Genomic DNA, 19,063 nt, shown 5'->3' with positions numbered 1-19,063 from the left:
ATCATTAAACCTCCTTGCTTACCTGTGAGTTCCTACCCCACAAGTGAGGAACTTGGCTCCAGCCATCAACTTTACTTAATTGTTCAAGTCCAGTATATGTGTATAGCTGTATTAGAATTATTAACTATGCTCCTGTAGGAAACAACTTCATCCGCTAGTAGAAACAATAAGCTAGTGCTTATTTGCAGTGCCTTCTGTATGTAGTCTTACAGATGTCATGCGTTTTCAAAGTTACTTAGGTTAGCATGGTTTCCTCCACCCACATCTCTTTTATGTGTTTGTAATACAGTTAGATTCTTTTGTCAGTCTCATTCCTTCCTAATAAGTTTGTTAAAATATGTGTACGTTAAGGTTTTTTTAAATATATATATATATATATATATATATATATTTTTTTTTTTTTTTTTTTTTTTTTTTTTTTTTAAAGTAATCTCTGCACCCAACATGGGGCTCAAACTCGTAACTCCGAGATCAAGCTTTGCATGCTCTTCCAATTGAGCCAGCCAGGGGCCCCATAATTTGCATACATTAAGTTTCACTGTGCTGTAAAGTTCTGTGGGTTTTGACAAATGTGGATTGGGATAGTTTTACTAGAATTTTAAAATGCTAAATAATATGGTTTGGCCAAAATGATATCCGGCTCTAACTTTTAACTCTACAGTGCTGTGATTCTAACATTTATCTTTCTCATTTTGGCTTCCCTCTAATATTTTTCTTCTAGTACTTATCACTATTAAAAGTTGGCAATTTGGGGGGTGGGTTTGCTTCTTTCTTTTTGTTTTATCAGGTAAGCTCTTAAATCTAACATGCAGATTTTTATAAAGGAACAGTTAGATCTTTGAAGATTCCAGGCATTACCGAATCTGTGATTGAATTGATGACAGGTATTCATAATCTGGCATTGAATAGTATCTTAGCATTTTTACCCTTGATTGTTTTGGGGTGATATCCCTATTGGTCATTTTACAGTTTTATTCTTAGGTGGTTGACTCATTTGGTTAGCACGAAGTTACCTACAGCAAGTAGTTGAAGATTTATTTTTAACTTAGTAACTTAATGCATTAGTGAAGGCAAACCTGTTTAATGTTCTTCTCCCAACTGAGGCTGTCTTTCAGATGGCTTTGTGCCTTTGATCACAAGGAGGGCCGTGTGCAAGTATTGTTCAGTAGGAGTCCTTCAACACTAAACATCTTAACGGTGGCAACCAGAAGTGAGTCAGTAACACTAATCTCTTCAGTAGGGGACCTTGTAATTTGTAATCTTCATTCATTAAAAAATACTCATTGGTAAGGTACCAGCTAATGTGCCGGGTGTTACAAAGATGAACATGACTTGGCCTCTTCTCTCAAGTAGTGTATCATGTAGTGGGAAGAAAGGAAGTTAAAATGAAATTTGGAAGCAGGTCATAGAGATGAAGTCTGTATAAGTGAACAGGACTTTTTAGTGACATCTGTTGAGATTAGAAAAATTTAAATGTCTCATCATCAATTGAAAGTTTTCGGAGGATATATATCTTACTTAAGAGCATTTACCCATTACTTAGATGACATCTATGTAATTCACTTCTATGTTTTGGCAGTGGTTGTAAATTTAAATTATGTGGGTAATGAAAGCTATAGTTGATTCTGACTAGTGAGTTTTCTCTTGGATGAAGTGTAAATTTCTAGAAAAGGATAGGACTTATTAACATTAACTCAAGAAGAAACAAAACTCAAGTAGTCCTATTACAAAGGAAATGGAATCGGGACAGAAAAATCTCAAAAAGAAAACCCTAGGCCTAAATAGATTTACAGGTGATTTCTGCCAAATATTCAAGAAGCAGATAATTCCCCGTTTTATAAAAGTAAACTCTTCCAGAGAATGGGGGAAAGAGGAACAGACTTCAAATCATTTAGTTTTTTTAATTTATTTTTTGACCCCAAATCATTTTATGAAACTAGCATACTTTTTGATTCTCAAACTGGAGATAGACAATAGAAGAAAGAAGAATTATAGGCCATGTCTCTCATGAACATAGATACAAAAATTCTAAACCAAACATTAGTAAACTGAATCCAGCATTGTAAAAAATAGAATAAATCATATTCCATTTTATCTCAGGAACGCAAGCTTGTTTTAACATTAGAAAATCAATTGGTAGGGGCACCTGACTGGCTGAGTCAGAAGAGCATGCGACTTAATCTTGAGTTGTGAGTTTGAGCCCTATGTTGGTGTAAAGAGTAAATCAATAAATTAATTAATTAATAAGTTAACTAACTTTAAAAAAAAAAGGAAAATCAATATAATTTACTTAAACGGACTAACAGGAAACCATACATTTTAGTAATTGCAGCAAAAACAATTGATAAACTTTTAAAACCCATTTATGATTTTATTTTTTATTTTAATAAAAAAATTGTTTTAATGTTTATTTATTTTTGAGAGACAGAGAGAGACAGAGCATGAGTAGGGGAGGGACGGAGAGAGAGGGAAACACAGAATCGGAAGCAGGCTCCAGGCTCTGAGCCATCAGCACAGAGCCCGATGCGGGGCCCAAGCCCACAGATGGCGAGATCATGACCTGAGCCAAAGCCAGGTGCTCAACTGACTGAGCCACCCAGGCACCCCTATGATTTTAAAATAAAATAAAATTGGGGTGCCTGTTTGGCTCAGTTGGAAGAGCATGCAACTCTTAATCTCGGTGTCATGAGTTCAAGCCCCATGTTGGATGTAGAGATTACTTATAAATAAATAAACTTTAAAAAACTAAATTAAATTAAAATCACTTGTTACATACACTGCAGATGGGAGTGTGCGTCGGAATAATGACTTTAGAAGACAATTTGACATTACCTAGGAGAGATGCACACACTTGGACCTACACCCTGCGATTTCACTCCTAAATATGTAGTCTAAGTTCATTTATTTATTTATTTTTTTGAGAGAGACCGTATGTTCACGAGAGTGGGAGAGGGGCAGGGAGAGAGGGAGACAGAATCTCAAGCAGGTTCCATGCTGTCAGCATAGACCCTGATGTGGGGCCTGACCTGAGCTGAAACCAAGAGTCAGACACTTAACCAACTGAGCCACCCAGACACCCCTCCTAAATATGTATTCTAGAGCATTGTTTTCAACCTATGGTTTGCAGCCCATTAGTAAGAATGAAGGCAATTTAATAGCATTTGACCAACAATTTTCTTAAGTATTAAATACAACAGAAAATGTCAGTGTACCTCATTGTTAGGGTATTACTTTTGAAAAACTTATTCCCAATTATTTATCTGTAGGTGTAGGTGGGCTGATTTATGAGGTAGAATGTGTTTTCTTATTTTGTTTGCTGTCAAGAAAGTTTGGAGGCCACTCCTAATCTACACAAACTAAAAAATGCTCATTATTTCATAAGAGCAAACATTGGAGACCTTGATTTCTTTCAGCGGTAGAATGGATAAATTGAGATGTATTCATGCAACAGTTTTACGCTGTGTTGAAAATGAACTACAACTACATCCATCAACTAAACAATATATTGCTTAGGAATAAATTTTTATGTGATATCCTTATGTGGCAAAACTATAAAGAAAGGTAAGAGAGTGATAGAGAAAATAGCATAGTGATTACTTATGGTTGAGTCAGAGGTAGATGGTAACGAGGGGGGCGTACAGAGGCTTTCTAAATGTCCTGGTGATGTCATATTTCCTAACTTGGATGTGGGTACGAAGTGGTTCATTTTATTATTTTTAAAATTGTGTATCTATGTCTATGAAGTTTTTTTAATTGTGGTAAAATATACATAAATTTTACTATTTTAATCATTTTAAGTATGCAGTTAAGTGGCATTGAATATGTTCACATTGTTGCCCATCACCACTATCCATCCCCACGTTTTCATCTTCCTTGACTGAACCTCCATACCCATTAAATAATAACTCTCTGTTCTCCCTCCCCTCCCCGCTGGCAGCCACCATTCTGCTTTGTATCTGGATGTATTAACTACTTCAGGTACCGCATGTAAGTGGAATCCTGCGGTATGTCTGGCTTGTTCCATGTTGTAGCAGGTGTAAGAATTTCATTCCTCTTTAAAGTGAAGAATATTCCATTGTGTGTATATGCTAGATTTGACTTATAATTTATCAGCTGATAGACATTTGGGTTGTTTCCACCTTTAGCTATTGTGAACAGTGCTGCTGTGAACATGAGCGTACAAATACCTGTTTCAGTCCCTCCTTTCAGTTCTTTTGGGTATATACTCAGAAATGAGATTATAGAATGTGGTAATTAGGATTAATTTTTTGAGGAACTACCATACTGTTTCCCACAGTGGCTACACCTCTATACAGTTTTGTATGTATGATATTTTTGGCTGTTAAAAGTTAATTTTAAAAAGGTAAAGACTCCATCTTTCCCTCCTCAGAGATTATGTCTTAAATTTGATGTGTGTCTTTCTAGATAATTTTTCTGTGTTTATGGGGTACTACATGGATTTATGTTTATTCATTTGTTGTTGAACTGGCTGTGAAAGAGTTGTCGGGTGCTTCGTTAAAGGTAAAAATGATGGGGGGGCGCCTGTGTGACTCAGTCGGTTAAGCGGCCCTATTTTGGCTCAGGTCATGATCTCATGGTTTGTGCGTTCGAGCCCTGCATCAGGCTCTGTACTGACAGCTCAGAGCCTGGAGCCTGCTTTGGAATCTGTGTCTCCCTCTCTCTCTGCCCCTCCCCCACTCATGCGCGCTCTTTCTCTCTTTCTCTCTCAAAGATAAACGTTAAAAAAAAAAAAAAAGATAAAAATGACTGAGATCCACTGACCCCTCCACTGTGTGCCCCGGAGATTTTGATATGGTTGGTTTGAGTGATCAGGAATCTGAATTTTAATAGTTTTCAAGGGATTCTGATGGGCAGCCACTGATTTATTCCTTTTTTTTTTTTTTTTTTTAAGTTTATTTATTTATCTTGAGAGAAAGAACACATGCATGAGCAGAGAAGGGCAGAGAGACCAGGAGAGAGAGAATTCCAAGCAGGCTTCTTGCTGTCTTCCTGGAGCCTGGAACCCGACTCAGGGCTCAATCCCATGAACCATGAGATCATGACCTGAGCTTTAACCAAGAGTTACGCTTAACTGACTGAGCCACCCAGGTGCCCCTTAAGTTTTTATTTATTTTTTTAGTAATCTCTACACTTAACATGGGATTCAAACTCACAACCCTGAGATCAAGTCGCATGCTTTTCCAACTGAGCCAGACAGGTGCCGCTGATTTATTCTTTAACATAAATGGTATTATGCATTTTTTGCATAATAGTTTGTCTTGGAGATCTCTTCATGTCAGTATATGCTGAAATACCCATATTTTTAAAAACTGGTGTTCTAATTCTGTAATTTAGATTCAGCATAATTTATCTAGCCATTCTGTTAATGGGCATTTAGGTAGTCGCAAGTTTTTGTCATTACAAAGAAGATACAACAGACCTCTTGTGCATACATCTTTGGGCACGTGTATGGATGTTTGTGTTGGAAAGATACCTGGAAATTAAAATTTGCTAAGTCAAAGAGTTTGAACATTAAAAATTAATAAACATTGTAGGGGCAGGGGCACCTGGGTGGCTCAGTGGGTTAAGCATCTGACTTCAGCTCAGGTCATGATCTCACATTCCATGAGTTTGAGCCCCGCATTGGGCTCTGTGCTGACAGCTCAGGGTCTGGAGCCTGCTTCAGGTTCTGTGTCTCCCTTGCTCTCTGCCCTTCCCCCACTCACACTCTGTCTCTCAAAAATGAATAAACATTAAAACAAATTTTAATTGACAAATATTATTAAATCCAATACATTCTTGAACTTGTTTTTTTTCTGTTTATTATCTTAATGTTTATTTTTGAGAGAGAGAGAGCAGGAGTGGGGGAGGCGCAGAAAGAGAGAGGGAGACACAATCTGAAGCAGGCTCCAGGCTCTGGGCTGTCAGCACAGAGCCCTACACGGGGCTTGAACCCACAAACTGTGAGATCATGACCTGAGCCAAAGTCAGATACTTACTCAATCACCCAGGTGTCCCTGTGTTTATTTATTTTGAGAGAGAGAGAGTGCACTCACATAAGCAAGCAGGCAGGGGAGGGGCAGAGAAAGAGGGAGAGAGAGAGAATCCCAAGCAGGCTCCATGCTGTCAGCGCAGATCTCATGAAGCATGAGATCATGACTTGAGCCAGGATCAAGAGTTGGACGCTTAACCAACTGAGCCACCCAGGTACCCCAAACTTTTTTCCTCTTATGTATGAATTTCTTCTTCTGAAGGAAGTATTTATACAAATATTTACCTGTATAAAGTAAAATGAATTTGATTTAGAAAAATTTCTCCTTCCATTGAAATAGATCTGCAATGGATGAGTGAACCAGAAAGGTGTTAGCCTTTCTTAAAACTGAAGCCATGAGGTGGTGATTGCTTTAGTCAATCTTTAACCCAGGAGAGACTTCTGTTTTCTTTCTCTCAGACTTTCTACTGGATCTTGAAGAGTTTTCTAGCTTATATAATTTTGGAATGAAGTTTAGACTTGTGTTTTTTTGTTTGTTTGTTTTAAGTAGCACAAATAGCATCTTGTGTGAGAACCTGGTGCTTAAAACTTTAGTTTCTATGAAAAATTTTGAAACTCTGGTTTGACTGTAATACTCCCAATAACAGTAATAAAATGTTACTAATACACTCAATTACAGTTTAAAAGAAGAAAAAGTGCTATAGTTAAATCTTAATAAAAATATAGACCTTAAAAAATATATAGACTTTAAGAATTTAGTGGAGAAAACGCAAGAGTGAAAGTATTGTAAATGCAAAGCCTTGTAAATTAAAAAACATTATTAAAAAAGCCAACTAAAGAAAAGAACAGCTAAGATATTTTTAAAAGAAATCAGGTTGCATTTATCTTTTATGTATTCTTGCCAGTAGCCATCGTTGTCTCTGATTTAGTATCATTAGGGAATGGTTTCCCAGTATACTGGGAAGAGCTAGTTTTGTTAAAAATAACAACCTAGAAGAAATGGATAAGTTCCTAGAACTTATTATTACCTACCAAAACTGAAGCAGGAAGAAATAGAAAAATTTGAACAGACCAGTTACCAGCAATGAAATTGAACCAGTAATCAAAAAAACCCCAACAAACCAAAGTCCAGAACCAGGCAGCTTCACAGGTGAATTCTACTAAACATTTAAAGAAGAATTAATAGCTATTCTTCTCAAGCTATTAAAAAAAAAAAAAAAATGGAAGAGGAAGGGAAACTTCCAAATGCATTGTTTGAGGCCAGCCTTATCCTGATACCAAAACCAGATAAAGACACTGTAAGAAAAGAGAACGAGAGGCCAGTATCTCTGATGAACATAGATGCAAAAATCCTCAACAAAATACTAGTAAACCAAGTCCAACAATATATTAAATCATTCAGCACAGTCAAATGGGATTTATTCCTGGCATGCAAGGGTGGTTTGATACTTGCAAATCAATCACTATGATACATCACATCTGTAAGACAAAGGATGGGACGCCTGGGTGGCTCAGTTGGTTGTCTGACTTCAGCTGGGGTCGTGATCTCGTGGTTTATGGGTTCGGGCCCCACTTGGGCTTGCTGCTGTCAGCTTAGAGCCTGCTTTGGATCTTGTCCCTCTCTCTCTCTCTCCCTCCCCAACTCACGCTCTCTCTCTCTCTCTGTCAAAAACAAATAAAAACATTTTTTAAAAAAAGAGAAAGGATAAAAACCATATGATCATTTCAATAGATGCAGAAAAACCATTTGACAAAGTACAACATCCACTCGTGAAGAAAACCCTCAACAAAGTAGGTTCATAACGTCCATATATGAAAAAGTCACAGCTAGTACCTTCAGTGGGGAGAACTGAGAGCTTTTCACCTGAGGTCAGGAATAAGACAAAGATGTCCACTCTTACCACTTTTATTCAATATAGTACTGGAAGTCCTAGCCATAGCAATCAGACAACAAAAAGAAATAAAGTGTGTCCAAATTGGTTAGGAAGAAGGAAAACTTTTACTTTGCAGATGACATGATACTATAATTATAAAGCTGTAGTAATCAAAACAGTATGGTACTGGTACAAAAATAGACACATAGATTAATAGAATAGAATAAAAAACTCAGAAATAAACCCACAATTATATGGTTAATTGATCTTTGACAAAGGAGGGAAGAGTATTACGATGGGAAAAAAATAGTCTCTTCAAAGATGCTGGGAAAACTGTACAACTACATGCAAAAGAATGAAACTGGACTACTTTCTTACACCATACACAAGAGTAAAGTCAAAATGGATCAAGGATCTAAATGTGAGACCTGAAATCATAAAAATTCTTGGAACAGGCAGCAATTTCTCTGACATCAGCCACAGCAACAGCTTTCTAGATAGATCTCTTTGGGCAAGGGAAACAAAAGCAAAAATAAACTGTAAAAAAGCTTCCGCACAGCAAAGGAAACAGTCATCAAAACTAAAACTCGTCATCAAAACTACAGAATGGGAAAAGATATTTGCAAATGACATATCTGATAAACGGTTAGTATCCAAAATATATAAAGAACTGATACAACTCAACACCTCAAAACCAAATAACCCAATTAAAAAATGGGCAAAAGACACGAACAGACATGTCTCCAAAGAAGACATACAAACGGCCAACAGACTCATGAAAAGATGTTAAACATCGTTCACCATCAGGGAAATACAAATCAAAACTACAATGAGATATCACCTCACACCTGTGAGATTGGTTAACGCAAAAACACAAGAAACAACAAGTGTTAGGATGGCTATGAAGAAAAAGGAACTTTCTTGCACTTTTGGTGGGAATGCAAACCAATGCAACCACTGTGGAAAACGGTATGGAGTTGCCTCAAAAAATTAAAAACAGAACTGTCATGTGATCCAGTAATTTCACTACTGGGTATTTCCCCATAAAATACAAGAACACTAATTCAAAGGGATACACACACTGTGTGTTTATTGAAGCATTGTTTTTTTTTTTTTGATTTAATGTTTATTTATTTGAGAGACAGTATGCACGCATGAGCAGGGAAGGGGCAGAGAGAGAGGGAGACAGAGGATCCGAAGCAAGCTCTGTGCTGACAGCAGAGAGCCTGACCGCGAGATCATGGCCTGAGCTGAAGTTGGACACTTAACCGACTGAGCCACTCAGGCGCCAGTTTATGGAAGCAGCCCATGTGTCTGTCAGTAGATGAATGGATAAAGAACGAACACACGCATGCACGCGCACACACACGCACACACACACACACACAGGAATGTTATTCAGCCATTTAAAAAGAATGAAATCTTGCCATTTGAAACAACATGGGTGGAGCTAGAGAGTATAATGCTAAGTGAAATAACCCAGAGGAAGACAAATACCGTGTGATTTCACTAAAGTGCAACTTAAGAAATAAAACAAATGAGTGAAGGAAAAGAGAGACAAACCAAGAAACAGACTCTTAACCTATAAAGAACAAACAGATGGTTACCACAGGGGAGGTGGGGTGGGGGTGAAATAGGAGATGGGGATTAAGGTGTACGCTTAGCCATGATGAACACTGAGTAATGTATAGAATTGTTGAATCACTATACTGTACATCTGAAACTAATAGAACAGTGTGGGTTAATTATAATGGAATTAAAATAAGAAAATAAGGGCACCTGGTTGGCTCAGTCAGTTGAGCGTCTGACTTTGGCTCAGGTCATGATCTCTCAGTTCGTGGGTTCGAGCCCTGCGTCAGGCTCTGTGCTGACAGCTCAGAGCCTGGAGCCTGCTTCAGATTCTGTGTGTGTCTTTCTCTCTGCCCCACCTCCGTCCCCCCCCCCCCCCCCCCGCCCCGCTCTTTCTCTCTCTCAAAAAAAAAAAAAACATTAAAAAAATTTTTTTAACAAAATTTTAAAATTCAGATTATGTAACATTTTAATTGTAGGATTTTTTTTCCCCACAAAGCAAAGTGTTAAATTTTCCCCCACAAACCACAATAGTGGTTCCCCAAAATAGTCATCCACACTTATTATCTTGAGGGTGTGTGCATAAGTGTGTATATGTGTGTATGCTTTCCTTTCTTGGAAGGGAAACCTTTGATTCAAACACTGTGATCTTCCACCTTGTTCAGGTTTTTAAATGTCCTTTTGTGAAACTATATTAGATGGCAGGATTTGTGTATACGGTGTTTCTTTCCCCCTTGTCCTTATTTGGGAAAATAAAAATTTGTTGACCCTGTATCAGTCCAAAAAAAATTGCTGATCTATGAAATTCAGAAGTCTGGGAACCACTGTGAAAGAATCTTTCCACAAAAGGCTAAGAGAACCCTGGCATGCAGTGGTTTTTGTGCAGTCCTCTCTTGTCAGAGGGAAGGTGGCTGATACTGTATGTTTTTAATTTAAGAGTAAAAATTCCCACTTATTCATGCCCTTTTTTTACTCTCTGCTCTCTGGTTTTGTTAGTCTTTAGCCATCTGAACTCTGATTTCATTGCTTTTTATCTTTTTGATATGGTTTGTTTCTTTCGTGAGAATATGTAGGAATTAACATTTAGGTTTTGTTTTTGACTCAAGAGTCAATTCATAAAGTTGCATTTGTTCATTCAGCAGCCTTTTGTTGAGGGCTTGCCTGTGTGGATGCAGAAAACAATTTTCTGTCCTGCCCTAAGGGGAGAGTAGGAGGCAGGCAGACAACTGCAGTGTAGTAATTTCTAGTACTGCAGGCACGTATGCAGTATTGTGGGAGCCATAGCATGTAGAGAGAGGTCTGTATGTTCTGAGCATTTCCCATAGCCTGATACAGTCAACTTTGAGTTAATACAGTTTACTACTGTTACAGTACGGTTATTTGCTCCTTTTGCATTTTTCTTATTTTTTTAATTTTTATTTATTTTGAGAAAAAGAGAGAGGCAGAGGAGAGGGAGAGAGAGAATCCCAAGCTGACTCCATGCTGTCGGTGCAGACCCCAACCCAGGGTTTGGTCCCACAAACTGCGAGATCATGACCTGAGCTGAGATCAGGAGTTGGACTCCCAACTGACTGAGCCACCCAGATGCCCCCATTTTTCTTAATGTCTTAAATAATTATTTTTGAGAGGGAAAGAATTTCCCAACCCAAAATAAGGCACCTTTTAAAAAAATGTTTATTTATTTATTTTGAGAGAGAGAGGGAGAGAATGCGAGTGGGGGAGGGGCAGAGCAAGAGGGAGACAGAATCCCAAGCAGGCCCCGACTGTCCATGCAGACAGACCCTGACTTGGGGCTTGATCCATGAGCTGTGAGATCATGACCTGAGCCAAAATCAAGAGTCAGACGCTTAACCGACCGAGCCACCCAGGACGCCCCAGAATAAGGCACCCTTTTAATGTACCTTTTTTCTCCTCTAACTCCTCTCTGATTTATACTGTACTTCAAATGAAAACCTGTTGTTTAAAATTGTTATATGTTAAATTATTACAATCCAAATTGTTCTATACTTTGTAAATTACTACTGTCTTCTCTTAAAATCTAAAGATTAAAAAAAATCTAATAATTCAAGCTCTCACACAATACAAATTTGCATGTTAAAGTTCTGTTATACTCTTTCTACCAAATGAAACATTTTGCTGAACCTAGAATATATGGTTCCTCCATATGGAATTTTCAGAACCTAGAGTATTTCCATTCATGATATGAAACCAGCACATTTTTCTTGACCATTTATACTTAGTAATAACAAATCCTTTAGCTTCTACATATGAATACGGAGAACTCCCTGAGAACTGGTCCATTTCTGTCATAAAGTGCTTTCATTTAATATCAGCCATTGTGAAGAATAGAAGTATACTAAGTAGGTAGTTTGGCAAAATACTTTATTTTTCTATTTCTTTGAAGAGAGTCTTAATTAGATAACACATTGATGAGTTAGCCACTTAAAAAAATTACTGCACCTGATATCTCTTTTAGGTTTGGAGTGCTTTACGGAAACAGCTCTCTGAATTTGCTTGTCAAAATAGCTCACAGTTTGCTAATAGCAACAGTCGTTATGCCGAATTGTTCTATTTCTAGACTTTGTCACAACATTGACTGTCAGGAACTAAGGAGTTTCCAGATTATGAGCTTCTGTTAATGTGGATAAAATAGTAAGTAGTGTGTACAAGTGGTAAAACACCCATCAAATAAGAGATAGTTTTTACCTTTGTCCTAAAGGTAGTTGTGGAAAATAGCAAAGCATATCATTTCAAGAGAGAGTAATTTGAAGATCTTTATCCCTCCACCTTCCCCCATTTCATTCTCTGAAATCCTGCGTATTCTTCAAAGTTGAAATGCTTGCCTTTGTGTAATTTCCTGCTCAGACTAGTTGGAAGCCATCTCCTCCTTACCTGAACTGCTAAAGCTGCTTGTTTCATACCACAGGTCTGTCCTGTGTTGCTGTTCTTTATTTAGGTGCCTTTAGTTCTTACCATGTTAATCCCCTTGAGAGGAAAGACTGGCATCTCTCTCTCTCTCTCTCTTTTTTTTTTTTTAATTCTCATGGGATGTAAGCACAGTATTTTCTTCTTTTATTTTTTAAGTTTATTTATTTTGTGAGAGAGGGAGAGAGTGCTTGTACAGAGGTGGGGGGTAGAGAAAGGGAGGGAGAGATAGCAGGGCTCCATGCTGTCAGCGCTGAGCCGACTGGGGGCTTGAACTCATGAATCATGAGATAATGACTTGAGCCGAAATCAAGAGTCAGATGCTTAACCGACTGAACCACCAGGCACCCCACACAGTATTTTCATGTATAGCAAATGTCTCATTGATATTTGTTGAATGCATGAAGGTATAAATTTTTATTTTCCCATTTTCTTTTTTTTTTTTTAACTTTATTTTTTTTGCTTAGTTTTGAGAGAGCAAGCAGGGGAGGGACAGAGAGAGAGGGAGACAGAATCCCAAGCAGGCTCCATGCTGTCAATGCAGAGCCCAATGCGGGTCTCACAAATCGTGAGATCATAATCTAAGCCGAAATCAGAAGTTGGACACTTAACCAACTGAGCCACCCAGGCACCCTCCCCGTTTTCCCATTTTCTATAACTCTTTCATTTGACTTAGTACAATGATAATGTATGTTATTAATAAGAAGGCCTTGTTATCTTAGATTGAATCATTTTGTGGTGTTCTATAAATCTTCACTTAACAGTATTTCATATTTTTAAGAGTAGAATTTAATACCTTTTAGCTCATGTTAGTACTGCTAAGGTGGGTAACTTCATGAGTTCATATCGATATCCAGAAGCCTCAGAAGCCCTCATGTTGAGGGATGACTGGGGTGCTTTTCCATTCAATTCAGCCACATGATTTTCAGTTAAGTCTCAGTGCTTTATTTTACTGTCAGTAAGAGGTTCCCTTATTGAATTTTTGAAAAGCTTTTTGAAATTGTGAAGAATAATCTCGATTGCATTTTAAATGTTTGTTTATTTTTGAGAGAGAGAGCGAGAGAGAGAGAGAGCATGCACACGACGGGGAGAGGCAGAGAAGGAGAGAATCTCAAGCAGGCTCCGGTCTGTCCGTGCTGGACTGAGCCACCCAAGGGCCCCAATCTTGATTGCATTTTAAATCTTCAGGTTCCTTTTAGGTAGGTGAAGTGTATTTTGATTTCCATAAAGACATGTTTACTCCAAAAGGATTGTCAGATGTCTAATGTACAGAAACCAAGGCATAGTTAATCAAATATTGTACTAGGATCTGATAATAACTTTTACATGGATAACGAAGTAGTTTTGTTCCCATCCTGAATTTCTGTGAATTGATTTTAACTCTTTCCAAGTTAATCACTTTCCTCCAAGGAGTTCAGAGTAGTTTGTTGATATCTGCTACCTTTATAGAATCTTCATATTGGTAGGGAATTTTCATTACTTACGGGTAAAGAGGTTTTCCCACGTTGTTCTGTGTGACTTACCCTGGATCACACAGCATTATATAGGCAGACTTTCCATCTCAAAATCTTAACCTTAGTTTATACTTCAGAAGGGCAAGGTATTTGGATTTTTTTTTTTTTTTTGGTAAATAAACTCTACACCCAATGCGGGGCTTGACCCTGCCATCAAGAGTCACATGCTCTACTGCCTGAGCCTGCCAGGTGCCCCAGGGCATTTGGATTTTTGAAAGTGATTTGTATTCGGTTGGATGTGGTCTGGTAGTATACTGTATATAGTATAGTATAGTATAGTATAGTATAGTATAGTATAGTAGTGATACTACTGGGCCAAATACATGGTTTCTCTAGTACCACCCATCTTGACCTAGCCAAGGGTCATTGGGTCTGGCTCAGGAGTCCGGCAGCAGACTCACAGGCCAGTGTACACCTTAAAAGGCCAAAATTCAAGGGACCAGAGAGAGATGTCCATTCTGACCAATAAAATACCTTGACAGCGGCCCGTAACATGTAAGGGTAGGGTCTGCTACTCCTGGATGTACTGACGATGTAATTTTGATTATAAAATAACAGGAAGTCAGCACAAGGGTGTTGTGAGTCCTTGTGCTAATTTGAATGTCTAGTGCTAGCGAGACAAGATGGCCAGGCAAATGGTCTCTGCCCTCAAGAAGCTCAGATTCCAGTAAACCGACTTCGTTTGATGTTTGTCCCCAAAACTTGGGGAAACTAAGAAGGCTTCACACAAACGTGAAGGGTATGGAAGATTTTTTTTTTAAAGACTTCATGATCTCGGAGTTGGTTTGAGCCCTATGTTGGGTCTAGAGATTACTTAAAAAAAAAAAAAAAAAATCCTAAAAAATAAATAAATAAATAAAGACTCCATGAAAACCGTGGCACCTGGCTGTCTCAGTCTGTAGAGCATGCAAGTCTTGAGCTGAGAGTTGGAAGTTCGAGTCCCACGTTGGGTGTAGAGATTACTTTGAAAATAAAATCTTAAAAAATAATAAATACTTCATGAAAACCACATTCAGTGAGTTAACAACAATTGCATGTGAAATGTTTTATAGGGCTTCTTTTGGCATGAAAAAAACTGTTTCAAAATGCCTCCATATCCTGTGGGAATGTGAGTGATGATTTCATTACCTAATCATGGAAGTGAAAATGAGGGACCGTGCAAATTGGTGCTGGAAGTGTAATCACAAGGAATTACATCTGAGCCCATCCCTGTGTGTTCTCACTGGCATTTGTGCTCAAGGCCAAGTTCGCGAACATGCCCCCAGGAGCATCGGGTTTGGTGCTTTTGTGGACAGTAAAATGGTTGAATGGTGAGAGTTACTTAAAACTGGGCATTACAAAAGTTTGCATCCCTTTATGTAGGCTTACTAAAGGGAGTAAGAAGTTGTTTTATTGAGCCAAACAAATTTATTTTGCTTGGGGGAAACATAGTATTATACAAATAACCTTTTGCAGTCTTCATTGATTCAGTTTGTTCTGAAGCAGACCCTAGGCTCACAGTCTGTCAAGTTGTTGAGTAAAGAACAACTATATTTGAGATACTATGTTTAATTCAAATGTGAAAGATGCAGCCAAACTTAAGGAATCTGTTTCTTTGGACTCTTTTCCTTGGTGAATTCCAGAGCTGAGTGGGAGTTAAAAATATGAGAAAGTCAATAAATTAGGGAAGATAGCCAGTGAGAGGTGAGAAATGATAACTTGTAGAGGGGAGAAAAAAGAGGGAATACGGGAAGTAATTTTTTTCCAGTAGTAAAAGGTACCTTTTTTATCCCCCAGAAAAAATTTTTAGTTTTTGTTTTGTATTGTACCCCAAACTGTACTCTTTCGGGTCGGTGTTGGAGCTGGACATGGAAAGGCCTCCTCTTGCAAGTTAAGCATGTGGAAGAACCGCTCACCCAAAGTGGGGAGCAACTAACTATCTAGGATCCTTTATGTGCTATGGTTACAGTGAACCTACAGTAAACACTCCTTCCCTGCTGCAGGGGAGTGGAAGACATTGCCCCACCTTCCTCTGCCGCTGCCCCAACGGGGGCGGGGGGGATTTCGGCTGCCCCACTATGTGTATAGCTCGCCACCAGTCCTTCACCATCAGCAGGACTCCAGCAGCCGCTCTGCCAGGATACATTGTCTTATCATGAGCTAATTTGATAGATGAGTTTCTTGGAAGCAGTTTCATGACTTGATTCATGTTTTCATTTTCCTTATTGTGATCATCCTTCCAGTTTTTAAGATGTACGCAATTTCCTGTATGATTCATAGGAGTGGCAAGGTGAGGTGGGAAGCTTCCCTTCTTTGCTTTCCTTGTCCCCCTCACCTTTGGGAACATTTCAGATCTTTGTTCGTTTTGTTTTGTTTTGGTTTTTAAAGATTTTATCGGGGGTGCGTGCCTGGGCAGCTTAGTTAGTTGAGTGTGTGTCTATTGATCTTAGCTCAGGTCATAGTCCTGGGTCATGAGATCGAGCCCCACAGCAGGCTCCACGCCTGCTTAAGATTCTCTCTCTCTCTCTCTCTCTCTCTCTCTCTCTCTCCCTCTGCCCCCTCCCCTGCCCTATCTCTCTTTTTAAAAAATTATAATAAAAAAAGGATTTTATTTTTTTAAGTAATCTCTGTAACCAACGTGGGGCTCGAACTCACAACCCTGAGATCAAGTGTAGCATGCCCTGCTGACTGAGCCAGCCAGGTGCCCCTGGGACATTTCAGATCTTTCTCAAAACCCCAAGTGTATTTCAGAATCAATCTTCTCTTCCCATTATTTTTTGTTCTTTACATCAGTGCTAGAGGCAATGCTGGAAATTTGTAAGGTGAATGGCATAGTGAATGGTCTGGGTAGGTATGTGTGGTCAAGGGGAATAGGTTATTAGAAAATGAGAAAACAAACTCAGATGTCCTTTCAAGAAAAGACTTCCTGCCCATCTGTAAGGAGTGTAACTGAAGAAAGCTGTTAGTCTCTTCTTCAGGGTCAGCCTCAGCTTTGGAGCAGCCCCCCAGCCAGTGGCTGAGCAGAGCAATGACAGATATGCTGCATTCTGGAGCCTTCTAAATGGCCGCCTTGTTCCAGGCGTTGTCAAATCTGCATCACACTCTGCTCCCCCCGCCCAGTCCTGCTTCCTTCTTTTTTCTTCTCAGAAGACTTCTCCCCATGAAACATTTTTTCATTCCGAATTTTGTTTTTTTAGCATTTGCTTCCTGGGTAATATAACCTGTGACACACTTCTTACATAAATCACCCTACTCCCTTCATTTTACTGTTTTTTGCCCCAGGCTGTGCATGAAACATCATGGGAATGGTGTGAGTGAGTTGCCTGCCTCTGCATGTATATTTCAACATGTTGTGCTCTTTCTAGAAAATTTAGGGAATAGAGAAATTAAAACTCAATCATAATGATTTTTTTAAATACCTTCACAAGAGGTAACTTGATAATGGCTTATTTTGATAAACTTGAGAGAAGTGCATTAAACATTAAGTGCTCATGCTCTGGTTTCTCTTCAAATCGCATAAATCTTTCGCCTTTTACTAAAGATTTCCGTGGAGAGAAACAACTATGAGTCTTCAGGGAAATACAAATCAAAACCACACTCAGATACCACCTCACGCCAGTCAGAGTAGCCAAAATGAAGAAATCAGGAGACTATAGATGCTGGAGAGGATGTGGAGAAACAGGAACCCTCTTGCACTGTTGGTGGGAATGCAAATTGGTGCAGCCGCTCTGGAAAGCAGTGTGGAGGTTCCTCAGAAAATTAAAAATAGACCTACCCTATGACCCAGCAATAGCACTGCTAGGAATTTATCCAAGGGATACAGGAGTACTGATGCATAGGGGCACCTGTACCCCAATGTTTATAGCGGCACTCTCAACAATAGCCAAATTATGGAAAGAGCCTAAATGTCCATCAACTGATGAATGGATAAAGAAATTGTGGTTTATATACACAATGGAATACTACGTGGCAATGAGAAAAAATGAAATATGGCCTTTTGTAGCAACATGGATGGAACTGGAGAGTGTGATGCTAAGTGAAATAAGCCATACAGAGAAAGACAGATACCATATGGTTTCACTCTTATGTGGATCCTGAGAAACATAACAGAAACCCATGGGGGAGGGGAAGGAAAAAAAAAAAAAAAAAAAAAAAGAGGTTAGAGTGGGAGAGAGCCAAAGCATTAGAGACTGTTAAAAACTGAGAACAAACTGAGGGTTGATGGGGGGTGGGAGGGAGGGCAGGGTGGGTGATGGGTATTGAGGAGGGCACCTTTTGGGATGAGCACTGGGTGTTGTATGGAAACCAATTTGACAGTAAATTTCATATATTAAAAAATAAAAAAAAAATAAAAAAATAAAAAAAAAAAAAGAAATCTAAAAAAAAAAAAACAAAAAACATTAAGTGCTCATCTTGGTGAATTTATCACAAACTGAACATATCTGTATAACATTACCCAATCAGGAAACAACTTCACCAGCACCCCTGCGGCACTCACTTTGAGGAGCATGAATTAATTTTACCTGGTTTTGAATCTGATATAAGCGTGGCCATGTAGTATGCACTCTTCTGTCTTTGGTTCAGTGTTGTGTTTGAGAGAGTTACCTGTGTGGGTGTCTTGCAGAAGTTCCATTGTGTGAATGGACCACAATTTATCTGTAACATTGTTAATGGGCATATATATTATTTCTGGTTTCTTACTCCCTAGATCTGTTTTGATGTTTTCTAATACAAATGTTGCCTAGTATTTGGTATTTTAGCTGGGTAAGCCTATTCTTGGAACGTTTATTATCCTTGTAAGTGAATTGTCTTATGTAAGAAGACTTTGTAAGAAAAACTTTTCTTAATCCACATCCTCAGAATGTTCTTACTCCTCTTTATAGGACCCTCAGTTAGTTTTTCCTCTGAAGTCTGAGGTCTTGAATCATGTTACTGGCCAAGGGAGTTTAGTTGCTGTTCCTTTTGCTGTCTGCCAGTCAGATGCTTGCCTTAGAGGAGCTGTTACGGAACAACTTTCGTGTTTTATGGTTATGCCAGAACTCGGCTGTCATTCTGATTTACAGTGGAGAGAAAAAATATAATCAGAAGCTTTTAGGGGAGCCTGGGTGGCTCAGTTGGTTGAGTGTCTTACTCTTGGTTTCAGCTTAAGTCACGATCCTGGGATCGAGTCCCACATTGGCTCCACACTGACAGTGTGCAGACTGCTTGGG

The 19,063-nt window shown here is 38.8% G+C and overlaps 1 protein-coding gene and 1 pseudogene across 1 annotated transcript in view; both read left to right on the top strand.

Moving 5' to 3' along the window:
• FBXO42 (F-box protein 42) overlaps positions 1-19,063 on the top strand; it is a 94,734-nt gene that overhangs the window by 29,482 nt on the left and 46,189 nt on the right. The window lies entirely within an intron of this gene.
• LOC122228901 lies at positions 17,345-17,435 on the top strand (annotated as a pseudogene).

The sequence above is a fragment of the Panthera leo genome, chromosome C1 (assembly GCF_018350215.1).
Source record: "Panthera leo isolate Ple1 chromosome C1, P.leo_Ple1_pat1.1, whole genome shotgun sequence".
NCBI lineage: Eukaryota > Metazoa > Chordata > Mammalia > Carnivora > Felidae > Panthera > Panthera leo.
The sequence above is the reverse complement of the archived record's forward strand: the minus strand, read 5'-3'. Positions and strand labels throughout refer to the sequence as shown.